Source organism: Megascapheus bottae, chromosome 2 (genome assembly GCF_031878675.1).
Source record: "Megascapheus bottae isolate mThoBot1 chromosome 2, mThoBot2.hap1, whole genome shotgun sequence".
In the NCBI taxonomy this organism is placed as follows: Eukaryota; Metazoa; Chordata; class Mammalia; order Rodentia; family Geomyidae; genus Megascapheus; species Megascapheus bottae.
In genome coordinates, this window is record NC_143510.1 from 37,879,638 (window position 1) to 37,891,939 (window position 12,302).

The following is a 12,302-nucleotide window of genomic DNA, read 5'->3' on the forward strand; positions in this document are numbered from 1 at the left end:
TAATTAAAGTTAAGGTCTTTTCTGAGACTGAAGGAGTTTATTGCTCTGAGACATGCTTCTCTCCCAGGTAAAAGCCCTGAGCTGGGACAATGGTCCTGGGACAATGACAATGTCACACTTTCATCAGAGCTGTACTCTCATCTGAACTGTACTTTCTTTTCAGCAGTTGAGCATCTGATAGTGTGAGAGACAGGACCCCCAAGACACCTTGTCTTCTGTTTCTCAGCACAGAATCCCTTCCTCTGATCCAGAGAAGCAGTGTGGCCCCGCACACTCAGCGACACTGTACCAAGGCAGAGCTGTTAAAGGATGAGCAGGGCTACTCAGAAGGAACCCCCCTCCACTTCCCAGCCTCCCACGTATGGAATCCAGCCTCAGAGACTCCTAGAAAACAAGGGCAGGAAGGAAACACTGCCATGCACTTGTCCCCAGAAGATTCCCTCTCACTGGGAGCTGGAAGAGAGAAATGGTGAAGTTACTATTTCACTGATCTGTGAGAAGGGAAGGAGGGAGCTGTCTTGGTTCAAATATCACACACTCTTACTTTCCTTACTGAATAGATTTTTCTTCAATAAATGTTCCTTCATTTGCTAGATACCCTTGGGACGATTCCAGAGGTTTTTCTTTTAATAGTTCTCGCGAGTTTCACTAGGGACAGGTCGGCGGAGGCCTCAGCATGGTTATGCCAAAAGTGGAAGCCAGCTGAGTGTTTAAATATTAATTTGACTCATAATCCCCCTGGAAGAGCGGCAAGAAAAAGGGAATTTATTTTGAGCCTTCATTTGAAAGTACATTGCATATCCTGTTTCCATTGCATTGCTGGTGCTGTGACTTCAGGCGAATTCTTCTATGAAATCTTTTACTGCTCCCTCATCTATACAATACTGAGCCCGCCACACTGCAAAGAAGTTACAAGGCATGGAAGTTGCATCTCCAAAGTGTGTGGCACCTATTGACCTTGCAGGAAAATGAAGTGGTTGGTAGAATTGTTCATAAAAAGCTTGGTAGATCATTGGCCCACGAGGCAAATGGACAGTAGGAACAGAGTAACAGACAACAGCTGGAAGTCATAATTTCTTTCTGACCATAGAATTGCCCTGTCTGGATGTGCCATGGTTTGGACGTCGTTTGGGTGAGTCTTCATGTATTGAAATTCATAATCAGTTGTGAAGTGGGAAGACTTAATCCAGCTCTGGTATTCAAAGGATGAAGGTCATCCATGAGGAGACTTTGTGATTGGACCCTGGTGGCTTTGTAAAAAGGAGAGGGACAAGGACACTCTAGCCATGTGATTCTCCCTGCCATCGAAGGACTCCACCAGCAAGAAGCCATCTTGAACCTCTAAATCCATGACCAAAGTAAACTTCTATTCTCCATCAATCACCTCCTCTGTGGCCTCAGGTTACTGATAACAGAAAATAGACTAATACAGGATGTTACATCATGCTTCCATTCCCTTACACTTACACACACACACACACACACACACACACACACACACACACACACGAGAATACAATTCATTCAAGGGGAAAGGGAAAAACAGCAGCTGATTTTCCTGTTTTTAAGAAATCTATTTATCAATTTAACATACCCATGGGATATCTTCCCACACTGGAAGGAAACTGTTAAAAAAAAAAAACAAAAAACAGAATGGCAATGAGTCAGTTCTATCCACAGCTTACTAACAGAGAAAAAGAGAGGCCCCGCTACAGGAGAGAGGCTCTGAAACATGAGCAAGGCCTTTCAGCAGGGCTGCCCACCCACCCAGGGCAGAAGGTCTCAGGAGTTCTCTTGAAAGTTTCATCCCCCATCTCCTCCTCGACTTCCCTTGGAGTCCAGGGCTCCAGGTGGCACCTGACATTGACATGATTAACAGCCCCAGGGGGCTGAGGTAGGTCACCTACAACTCTAAGAACTGTCCAAGGCCTCTATGATGCCTTCCAAACATTTGATGAACAATGATTTATGCAAAGATCCATCCTCTGACCCAAGTGCCTGCTGTGGCTCACGCCTGTAATCCTTGGTACAGCCAGGGCAGGAAAGTCCTTAAGACTCCTATCTCCAATTAACCACCAAAAAGTCAGAAGTGGCACTGTGGTCCAAACAACAGAATCCTAGCCAGGAGAAGAAAAGCTCAAGGCCAGCATCAGAGCCCTGAATTCAAGCCCAAACACTGGCACTTGCACACTCACTGACACATGAGTGCACACACAAGACCCATCTTCTGAGTCCTCCCTAAGAAGCCTTGAGGGACCCTTAGCTAACATAACTTTTTGCTCAGCAAAGTCTGAGGGCATGCAGGATGTTTTCTGAGTACTCCTGGCCAAAGCAGTGAGTAGGCCAGTCTGGAACCTGCAGTCCTGACTGCAATGCCTCTTACCCTCCATGCCCCTGAGAGTTGCCATCCTCAATCAACCCTCCTGCTGCATCTGCCCAGCAAGATCAGAAGAGTCAGCTTAGATCAGGAACCAGTAGTTACTGCTGAATGTTCTAGAAAAGCCACCTCAAGGCCTGAGCATTCCGGGCTGTCTCCAGGAAGCATGGACCTTCTCCCATCAGTCTGGAGAAACCAGATGCAAGCTAAAGAGCAGCTAGCAGGACAAGAAGCACGGAGGGCCCTTTCCCGATGCCTAAGCGCCTGGCTAGTTGATAGGAGAATTTGTCCTTTCACAGCAGCTTCAGGTGTTTCAAGGACAATTCACTGCTTGAGGTTACAGAGTCTCATTAATCTACCTAGGTTCAAATCCCAGCTCTGCACTTTTACTCATGTGTACAACAGTATCCAAGCCACCTTCTCCTTTCCTTCTGAGCCTTGGTTTCCATGCCTGCACAATGGGACTAGCTCTGTTTTTGTGGACACTTTTAGGAATTAAGGGGGGAGGGGCAGTAAGCCTGGCACTCGGCTAGGTTAGAAAGTGACCAACGATAATGACCCATGGTCAAATCACATTCACCTAAGGTTGCCAGAGTTAGCAAACATAATATTTGACCTGGCAACCCTACCTGCCAGCCACCTGTTGTGTAAGAGCAGTTTACCTGCTCGTAGCTAGGCTGGCTTACAGATGAACGCCGCCCCCACCCCCACCGCAGCTGCAGAGAACTGTGGACAGTGTGGCTCTCAAGCCTCAGCCTGTTACTAGCTGGCCCTTTCCAGGGAATTTGTGGCCCTAGCACTACAGAGGAGAGTGTTTACAGCAGCAAGTTACAGAGGTGCCAGAGGCGCCTGAGTGTGCATAGCAGGAACTTGGCACCCAGTCTAATGTCCCTGGTTGAAAAACCCTGTCTACTCTGGTGCCTCAGTTTCCTCCTCTCTTAATGCAGGGGAAGGCAGGGGGGCACTCTGATGGTTGGCTGTTCTAGGGATATTCAGCAAACCTAAGGCTCCTCTCCTGGGGCCTTTGGCAAGATACTACAAGCCAACATGTGAAAAGGGAGTGAGTGGCACAGCTCGTGCTGGAACCAAGAGGAGTTCTTAAGAGAACCCCAGCACTGCTGGAAGGACTCACTGAGATGGATGGGGTGGCCATAGTAAATGTCCAATAAATGCTGCTTTTGCTTCCTTATAACAGCCATTTTCCTGGACCAATGCCCATCTGTCCTCAGCAGGATCTTGTACCCTTGCCAGCCGGGGCCCAGAACACAGCCCTAACTACTGGTACCTACCCGCTGGTTTGCTTTCTCCCCAGTGTTGATTGCTCCCTCCTGTACTTTGGTCCTGAACTGCTCTGCTCCATCCACTAGTCCTGTTGTCTTGTACTCTCTGATTGCATCTCTCAGTTCCTCAAAACTTACTGCACTTACAGCAGGGGAGCAGTTATTTCTTCCTGTAGCTTGGCTGCCTTCCTGAGACCTAGCTGAGAACCTGAGCATCTGAGGTCCTGGCAGAACTTTGTAGATTCGTATGCCAACGGTCCCATAAAATTGACACATTCGTGGGGAGGGCTTTATTTCACTTTCCCTCGGCTCCCATCCTGTTAATGAAGTTGGCTCCATTCTAGAAGTCTCAGAAAGAAGACATGCAAACCACAATTTCAAGTCCCAGGCCCTGGTCCCAGTGGGATAACTGCGGGATGAGAGGCAGACAGAGTGGAGGCCCCTGGTCAGAGGACCATGGGCTCTGCAGAAATGAGTCACTCATTCACCAAACACCCCAATCTCCTTCCTAGGGTTGAATGTGTCTGTTAAGAGAAGACATGAGCGCTAAAAGCCTGGCTCAGGGCTGACCCCACCCCTCACCAAGAATAGGTCTTCGGATCTACAGTGATTTGTGTTGGCCAGGTACCAACATGGTACCCCATGACCTTGAGACAAGGTAACAACTTAAGTCTCTGCCAACACAAAGCTCCTGGCAGAGCTCGTTGGTGCTCCCCACCCATCTCCACCCATCGCTTCCTCTATGTTTATCTCCTCCCTTGGACATGGATCCTAAGCTTGGGTATCTAGATGTAGATTTCGACTCTGCCTTCCAGTGGTGGAAACCCCATCTTTCTCTCTGGGCCTGAAATGGGGATGCTGGTGCCACAGAATACAAAGGTTGCTGGAGAATTGCATGTCCTCCCCACAGTATGCATTTAAACAGAGATGGTTCGATACCACAAACAGCATCAACATGGGGGAGCAGGGTGGAAGAAGCAGGATGAGGCTGTGATAAATAGCCATGCCCCCACTTTATGGCTCTTTTTCCCCCCTCTTCTCTATGCTTCAGAATGCTTAACACCCACAAACTGGGAGCTTGTGCTGGGAGCTAGAAGCTGCAGGTTCAGTCCGACAACTTCCGTCCTCATGCTTCCCCACTTCCCATCTGTGTTCTGAATTCTGGCTGGGGCTGGGGGTCCAGGAGACAGCCATATATAACCAGAAATGCCACCTTCCCAACTCGACAACCCAGCTCACACCACTGGCCCTCTACCTTAGGAGGCTCTGAGGAAGCCACGCTGATAAGGTCCAGCATTTTCCTGGCAGCAGGAAAATGGCAACCTAAAACAGACAGCGTCCTCAGTGGAGACCATGATAACCTGGTGGGCCTCGTGCTAGCATGTGCAAGAACACTCTTTACTCCATGGCCGGGCCTAGGTATCTTCAGGGTTGGCCACACTCCACACACACACACATATACACACATTTGCCCCTGGAGTTGGCTGTGGCTGACCTACCTGCCCAAGGCTTCTTTGTGCAGGGAGGACCTGGATGAGGTGGGAATGGGTAGGTGTGTCCTTCGGCTTCCCTGATGGAGGGGTCTGGGCAGGGCTTTCTTCCTCCAACCCAGGTCTGAGCCCAGTTCACACAGCAGTAACCTGTCCACCCATACATCCCACAATGCTGCCTCCTCTCTCACTTCTCCTGAGTCATTTTGCCAGGACCTGTGGGAATGAAATTACAGATATAAATGTCCGTATTAGAAGATCAGAGAGATCGCAAATGATGCACCAAAAGGTCGTCACAGCAACCCAATGCCCCAAATAGTAGAGGACATTAATCATCATCATCATCATCATCATCATCATCATCCTCCTCATCAGAGCTAAAACTAAAATAGAAACTCAAACAACAATATAAAGGATGAAGAGAACAAATAACTAGTTCAATGAAAAGGAAAACAAGGTTGGCAAACCTTTAGACTGTAACACAAGGAAAGAAGGAAAGAAGGAAGGAAGGAAGGAAGGAAGGAAGGAAGGAAGGAAGGAAGGAAATCAGAGGAAGAGATGACTATGATCCATGTATGCTACATGCACGGATTGAATAGTTACTATAGGTCAGTTTAAAAAAAAAAAGCAAGCAGTTTTATATGAATGAATGAATGCATCCAACAATGACAACCAAAGCCAGGGAGAGTAGTCTGTATGGATCAAAGCCCCACAGCCCATATCTGCAGGTGGAAAAGTACCCTAACAGACCCTACAGGCATTGCCTGTAGGGTTTTTACAGCCTGATGACTTCACATGAAGGAATTTTTAAAATCTTAACATGGGGCCCAGCAGGACAGATGGAGAATTCCAGAGCAATGGATAGATTCTTTCAATCCTAGGCTGCATTCTGTTTTCATAATTATTTCTGGCAGAATTGTAAGGAAAAGATGCAAACCAGATGTATGGAGAAATCTTTCCTTGGTCAAGAAAAAAAAAGAGAGAGAGAAATGTCCTGCTTCCATAATGCCATTCCTGACCACAGGCCACATGGCTAGCCTTTACCTGACAGCACGAAGGCCCAGACATACTTCCCCAGCCTCTGTGCTGGGGGGAGGGGGTGTCACTAGGGGCCTGGTGATGAGTGACTGCTGCCTCACTCCCCAGGGTTCTCCAAGCTGGAGATGTGAGTGGAAATGAGATTTCGACTGCTCCTGCGGCTGCATAATGAGCCCAGAGCTTAAGTGAAATAAATAGGAATGCCTGTGCAAGCAGTTTGGACAAGCTGTAGGGAATTCTGCCTCTTTCCCTTGGAGTGTCCCGGAGAGAAATTGTCTCCTTCTGAGATCTAACTGTTTCTCCTCTGGACCCTGGATACAAACTACTGATGGCCCTGACCCAAAAAAGCCAGCATCTGCCAAAAGCAAGCAAGCCTGGCTTACCTATAGCCGTGATGAATCCTGAAAACCACCCATTCCACTTTCTCCTGGCTGATTAGACTTCCCTCTCTGCACCCCATCAAAATGCCTCTACCACGTAGGCCGTGGCCAGGCGTTGGTGAAGCTGTCTGCACAGTTCTGACAAGGGTGCTAATAGGGAGGTTCTGTTTCCTGGGAGCTTCTCCAAGGACAATTCCTGGACCAGCAGCAGCAGCAGCACTGCTTGGGAGCTCGTTAAGGATTGCAGAGTCTCAGGATTTACCTGACCTTTCTCCCAACAAAGGCCTGAAGGTAGCCAAGCCTCTGTGCTGTTTTAACAATCCCTCGGAGGAATTCCCATGCACACCGAGTCTTAAGGACCACAGTTCTATCCATAATCATACCCAGATTCCCCCAATCTCACCCCCTCAGGATCCAGAATGAATGAGGGCTTTCCTCAGCTTCTCAGTTTCCATGAAAAGTCACAGGTCCTTGAGATCCATTCAGGGTGTCTCACAAAAAGGGGAGTTTCACAGGTATAAGTGTTAACAAGGACTTATTTAGCATGACAGCGTTATGGAAGAGAGAAAAAAAACCTCCTGGTCTCCATTCAGGAAATGAGAGTTAAAGATTCAAAAATGGCAGCTGTGACCAGCTGCCTTTATTTTTTCCTGAGCTGGGGAAGTACATATGGTCATATCAGTCTAGTGACTCCTAATCCTTACAAAATGGTTCCAAGTGGCCAGAAAAGGATAGTGCTCAGTATTCTAAAATATCAAGTTGTCTCTGGACCTACCTAAAGCATGAGAAAATAGGTGTATTTATCATTTTATTACATCTCTCTCTCTATATGTGTGTGTATATGTGTATAGATATATGTGTGTAGATATATGTGTGTATATGTGTGTGTGAATATATATACATATATATATATATATATATATTACCATTTCTCAGCCCTTGTAACCCAGCATCTAAATGGAGAAAGGCTTAATTGCTTTTTTTAGTTGCTCCCCAGTTTTATTCTCTGACCATTTTTATATTGATTTTAAAAATACAATTGCTGTCTCTTCATCTACCTTTCCCGCCTCATTTCCTCCTAACACCATGATAATAAGACTCAATTTCCATTCTTCTTCCCGTCTTCTGTCAGCCCTCTCATTCCAATTTCTGACCTCGTGGTGATACAGCACCGTCCTTACATCACCTCAAGATTTTTCTGAAGCTTTTTCAAAAGTGCTGAGTGTCACTCTGACACACACACACACACACACACACACACACACACACACACACACACACACACACACACACACACACACACTGTGGTCAGAGAGATAGGAACACTCTGTAATAGGCTTGGGCCAACTACATGACCCCTGGAGCAGGACTGAAAGCACAGAGACAACAAATGTGTAACAAGTGAACCCCTCCCACTGAATCAGGCCCCTCCCACTGAATCAGGCCCCTCCCACTGAATCAGGCCCCTCCCACTGAATCAGGCCCCTCCCACTGAATCAGGTCTTATTGCCAAACAAGGATGGATGCTGAGAAAGCCCAATTCAAATGAGCCCTGTATGACCTTCCCACTTAAACACAAACACTCATTTCCAAAGATACGCTTCAAGATCCACTAAATCAGATCTAAGCTTCGCTGTAAGGAAATCAGCATGACCACATAAATGCCTACAGAGACCGGAGAGGCTCTCCAGCCACACAAGAGGAAGCAGGAACGATGTAAGGTAGACAGGAGTAGGGTAGAGTGCTGAACAGACGACCCTGGACAAATTACTTAAGTTCTCTGTGCTTCCGTTTCCTTTTCTGTAACTTTTGAAATATTTCCCACTCATAGTAGAAAATACTAATGATGAAGAAAAATGTACAGAGACACTCGGGTGAGTTATGCCCCAGCTCTTTCATACCTGAGCCCCTTCCACCTTCTGCCTCTAGAAAACACTGTGCTCAAATCAGTCCCAAACAACAGGGTCAACTCTCTCCCCAGCCTCTCCAAGGACAATTGTTCCACTATCCCATCAGCAAGAAAGTGCTTCTTGTAGTCTAACCTACAATGCTAGCAGACACAAGTCAACTCCTGTGTCCTCAGCATGGATGCACCCTGCCCTAAGATGGACGATCAGAAACAATATTTGCTCTCAGTTGCCAGGCCTCCTATAAACTAGGCAAACTCCAGGGTATTTACAAAAGTAAATACCAGTATTCAGCCTTGTCTCATACAAAAGCCCTACGGACTTGAGAGTGGAAGGAGAAAGGCTTCCCAGATACTACAAATACACATCTCCAGATTGCATTAGCAGGCAGCCAATCACACTGAGAGGACAGCAGCCAGGACAGTTTTCCTTTGGGTGCACAGGGAAGGGAAATGGTAAGCAAAATGGGCAAGGCTTTTTGCCAGCCACAGGTTTGCTAAAGGTCCATGCTCTATGGGGATGATGAGAAGCACACGGCCAGACAGTAAGCAATGTTCATGCTATAATAGCTCGGGTTGAACTCAAAGCCTAACCTGCTTGCTAGGCAGGCCCTCTACCACTTGAGCCACTCCCCAGCCATGAAGCCTGTTTTTCTGAACCACCAACTTGTGCAGAGTCCTATTAGGACATCTATGAATATTTACGGAAATGCAGTTTGCTGAAGTTGTATGCATCAGGTAACAAACAGTACTCACAAAGGCTCCCCAGGAGTCTGTGGGACACATACCAGAGAACTCTGACTTGGAACATAACGAGATGTGCACTAGAGCTCAGATCATGTCTACATGAGGAGCAACAAAGCAGCAGGGGCAAAGCAGGGTAAAGCGCTGGCTTTCACAGAGCAGCCTTCTGCAGTCCCGTCTTCTCCCAGTGAGAGAGCCCATACAAGGACAGCCTCAAATGCAGCCACCCCCAACAAGGTCTAGGAACCCTCAGGAAGCCAGGAAAAAATACACACCTTATATGTTTTCCCCAGAAGCTTTAGCAATGCCACCATTTTACTCAGTGCCACAGCAGTTCTACAGGTCTGAAGCCTGAGGTGGGTCTTACCTGATTAAAAATCAAGGTGTCCTAGAGACTGCATCCATCCTTTGCTGAAAGCTCCAGGAAAGTGACCTTCCCCTTGTTGTCCTGCTTTCCTGGCTCCCTGAGTCCTTCCTGGGCAAGGCCAGAGAGGACCGCCTCGCTGTGACATCGTCTTCTACCTCCCCCTTCAACCTTGAAGGAGGTTTGCCATTCCACAGGGCCCCTCTGGCCAATCTAAAGGTACGGGAGGTGAGCCAGCTTATTTCCAAGCCTTAATTCTCCTCATCCTGTGAGCAGGTGTATTCAGAGGCTCCAGGGTTAGGACCAGGGGTCTTTGCGGGGCTATTTTCTAATGAGCCTCCAGGCCCCACCATGTACCACCCTCCCACAGGACAGGACTCATCTGGGTGTTGTGACAGCTAGGTGTTGTGGGGCAGGCCCACATTCATGTGGATACTCAGGGGCCACTCAGCTGGGACAAACATCTAGGGCCACACCCAAGGCAAAACCACACCCAGGACCCCCAGGTGAGCGCATTTAATTGAGCATGAGCCATCCGTCCTGCGCTCCAGGTTCCTCGATGTGGCTGCTACAGCTGCAAATGTTTCTCCTCAAGTGTGAGGCCCACGCTTCACAGAGAAGGGGGCACCTTGCATCCAGAAACTTGGAGGCAGTTCCTTAAAGATGGCCTGGGGATTCTGAAATGCTGCTTCTCCCCTGGATCCATGAAAACTTGCACTTCCTGGGGCGGAGCAGAATGGCCCCCTTCCACAGGTCTTAGGGTGAGGAAGGCTGATCCTGGGAAAAGGTCAGCAAAACCTGTGACACCTGGGACTCCCCACAGCTAATGAGAGTCATGGACAACCCTCCCTCCCCCCCAGATCTGGTGGGGAGGGAAGTTTTACAGGTGAGGCACCTGGGGCATGGACTGGCTCAGGATCACACAGCTTGTGTGTGGAAAGGGTCAAATAGGAAGTCGGGTGGGTCACACCACAGGCCACACTGGTGTGAGGGGGCCAGCTCTGTGTGAGGAGGTTGCGGAGTAAAGGCCACCCACAACAGAGCTGGGCCTGGGTGTTGTGAAGGAAAGATGATCTAACAACTGCCTGGATATATACGGTCGTCTCTGGCTAGTGTCCAGGAAGCCAGCCAAACCTGGAATTTCCCAAGCAGCAAGTTCTTCCCAGAAGCCCTGGAGGCATCACTGTCTGTGCCCCCAACTCCCAGACCCCTGAGTGGGGTAGCACACCCCCTCTGAGGCACTGCTGGCCCAGAGCACTCCCCTTTCCTGCAGTAGACCCACCATTTTCCACCATGCAGCCGGCTCGGAGTGCACTGTGCAACTCTGACAGGTACTAGCATGGAGACTGCTCCGAGCTGCCCACTTCTAGGCCCAGCCCTCCCTTTGCATGTCCCGGAACACACCCCCCCCCTCCAAGGAGCTGACATTTGGAAGCTTCCTCCAGACCCCAGTAATGCTCAGCTTCCCTTTTCTGCTGAAAAACATCTGGCTGGCTTGGCACCTAAGCTGGGTAAAAATAGCATGCCATCTTGTGAGTGGGCACCACGCCACCATGGCAGATGGAGCCTAGCTGGAGCCTAGCACTGGCAGCCAAGAGACTGCTGAACACTATCAAATGTACTTGCAAAGGGCAGTCCTCACAGCTGGAATGGGTCACGGGGCTGAAAAGCGGGACCTGGAGAGAAGGGCAGGGTGTACAATGAGATGGCCAGAGAGAGGCAGGGCGCCTTTGTCTTTCACAAGTGGGAAGGGGCAGAGGAGAAGAGAAACACACATAGCTGCCAGGAGGCTGCAGGGTACCGGGGAGAAGTCCTGATTTCCAAGCGGGATGGATCTGTGTTTAAATCCTACCTGTGCCTTTATTAGCTATGTGCCCTCAACAAGATTGCTTATCCTCTGACAAGGTGGATCTTGTAGGGTTCGGTTGAGGATAGACAAGCATAATCAAAACTCTTCCACTCATAAGCATTTTATTGAGTGTCTACTCTGAACCAGGTACTGTGTTAAGTGAAGGATATAATGATAAGCATATGTAAGTTTTCTTTTAGTATAGGATAGACATTAATGAGAAAGAGAAAGAAAAAGGATAAGAAAGAAAGAGAAAGAAGGAAGGAAGGAAGGAAGGAAGGAAGGAAGGAAGGAAGGAAGGAAGGAGGGAAGGAAGGAAGGAAGGAAGGAAGGAAGGGGAAAGGAAAGGAAAGGAAAGAGGGAGGGAGAGAGGGAGGGAGGGAGGGAAGGAAGGAAGGAAGGAAGGAAGGAAGGAAGGAAGGAAGGAAGGAAGGAAAGAAGGAAGGACGGAAGGAAGGAAGGAGAAGGGAAAGGAAAGGAAAGAGGGAGGGAGAGAGGGAGGGAGGGAGGGAGGGAAGGAAGGAAGGAAGGAAGGAAGGAAGGAAGGAAGGAAGGAGAAAGGAAAGGAAAGGAAAGAGGGAGGGAGGGAGGGAAGGAAGGAAGGAAGGAAGAAAGGAAGGAAGGAAGGGAAGGAAGGAAGGAAAGAAGGAAGGAAGGAAGGAAGGGAGGGAGGGAAGCACAAAAGTGTCAACTCAGATAAGTGCTTCAAAGGGAAGGTTTGTAGTACAATGAGAGCATAAAGTGGCATAGAGGTAGGGCTGGGAGTTTGGCCTAGAGTACTTGCCTAGCATGCACAGAGATCCAGGTTCGATTCCTCGGTACCACATATATAGAAAAAAGCCAGAAGTGGTGCTGAGGCTCAAGTGGTAGAGCT

General features: G+C 48.6%; 1 long non-coding RNA gene across 4 annotated transcripts in view; it reads right to left on the bottom strand.

The window, feature by feature from the left end:
* Positions 1–586: 586 nt before the first annotated feature.
* LOC150066686 (uncharacterized) overlaps positions 587–12,302 on the bottom strand; it is a 95,670-nt gene continuing 83,954 nt past the window's right edge. For 2 of the 4 annotated variants that reach the window (XR_016533562.1, XR_016533560.1), the window contains 2 exons: positions 5,157–5,363; positions 587–1,405 (listed from right to left, as the gene is read on the bottom strand). This is a non-coding gene — a long non-coding RNA (uncharacterized LOC150066686). Of the gene's footprint in view, positions 1,406–3,972; positions 4,067–5,156; positions 5,364–12,302 lie in introns of those variants that run through there. The other 2 variants (XR_016533563.1, XR_016533566.1) reach the window with 2 other exon arrangements.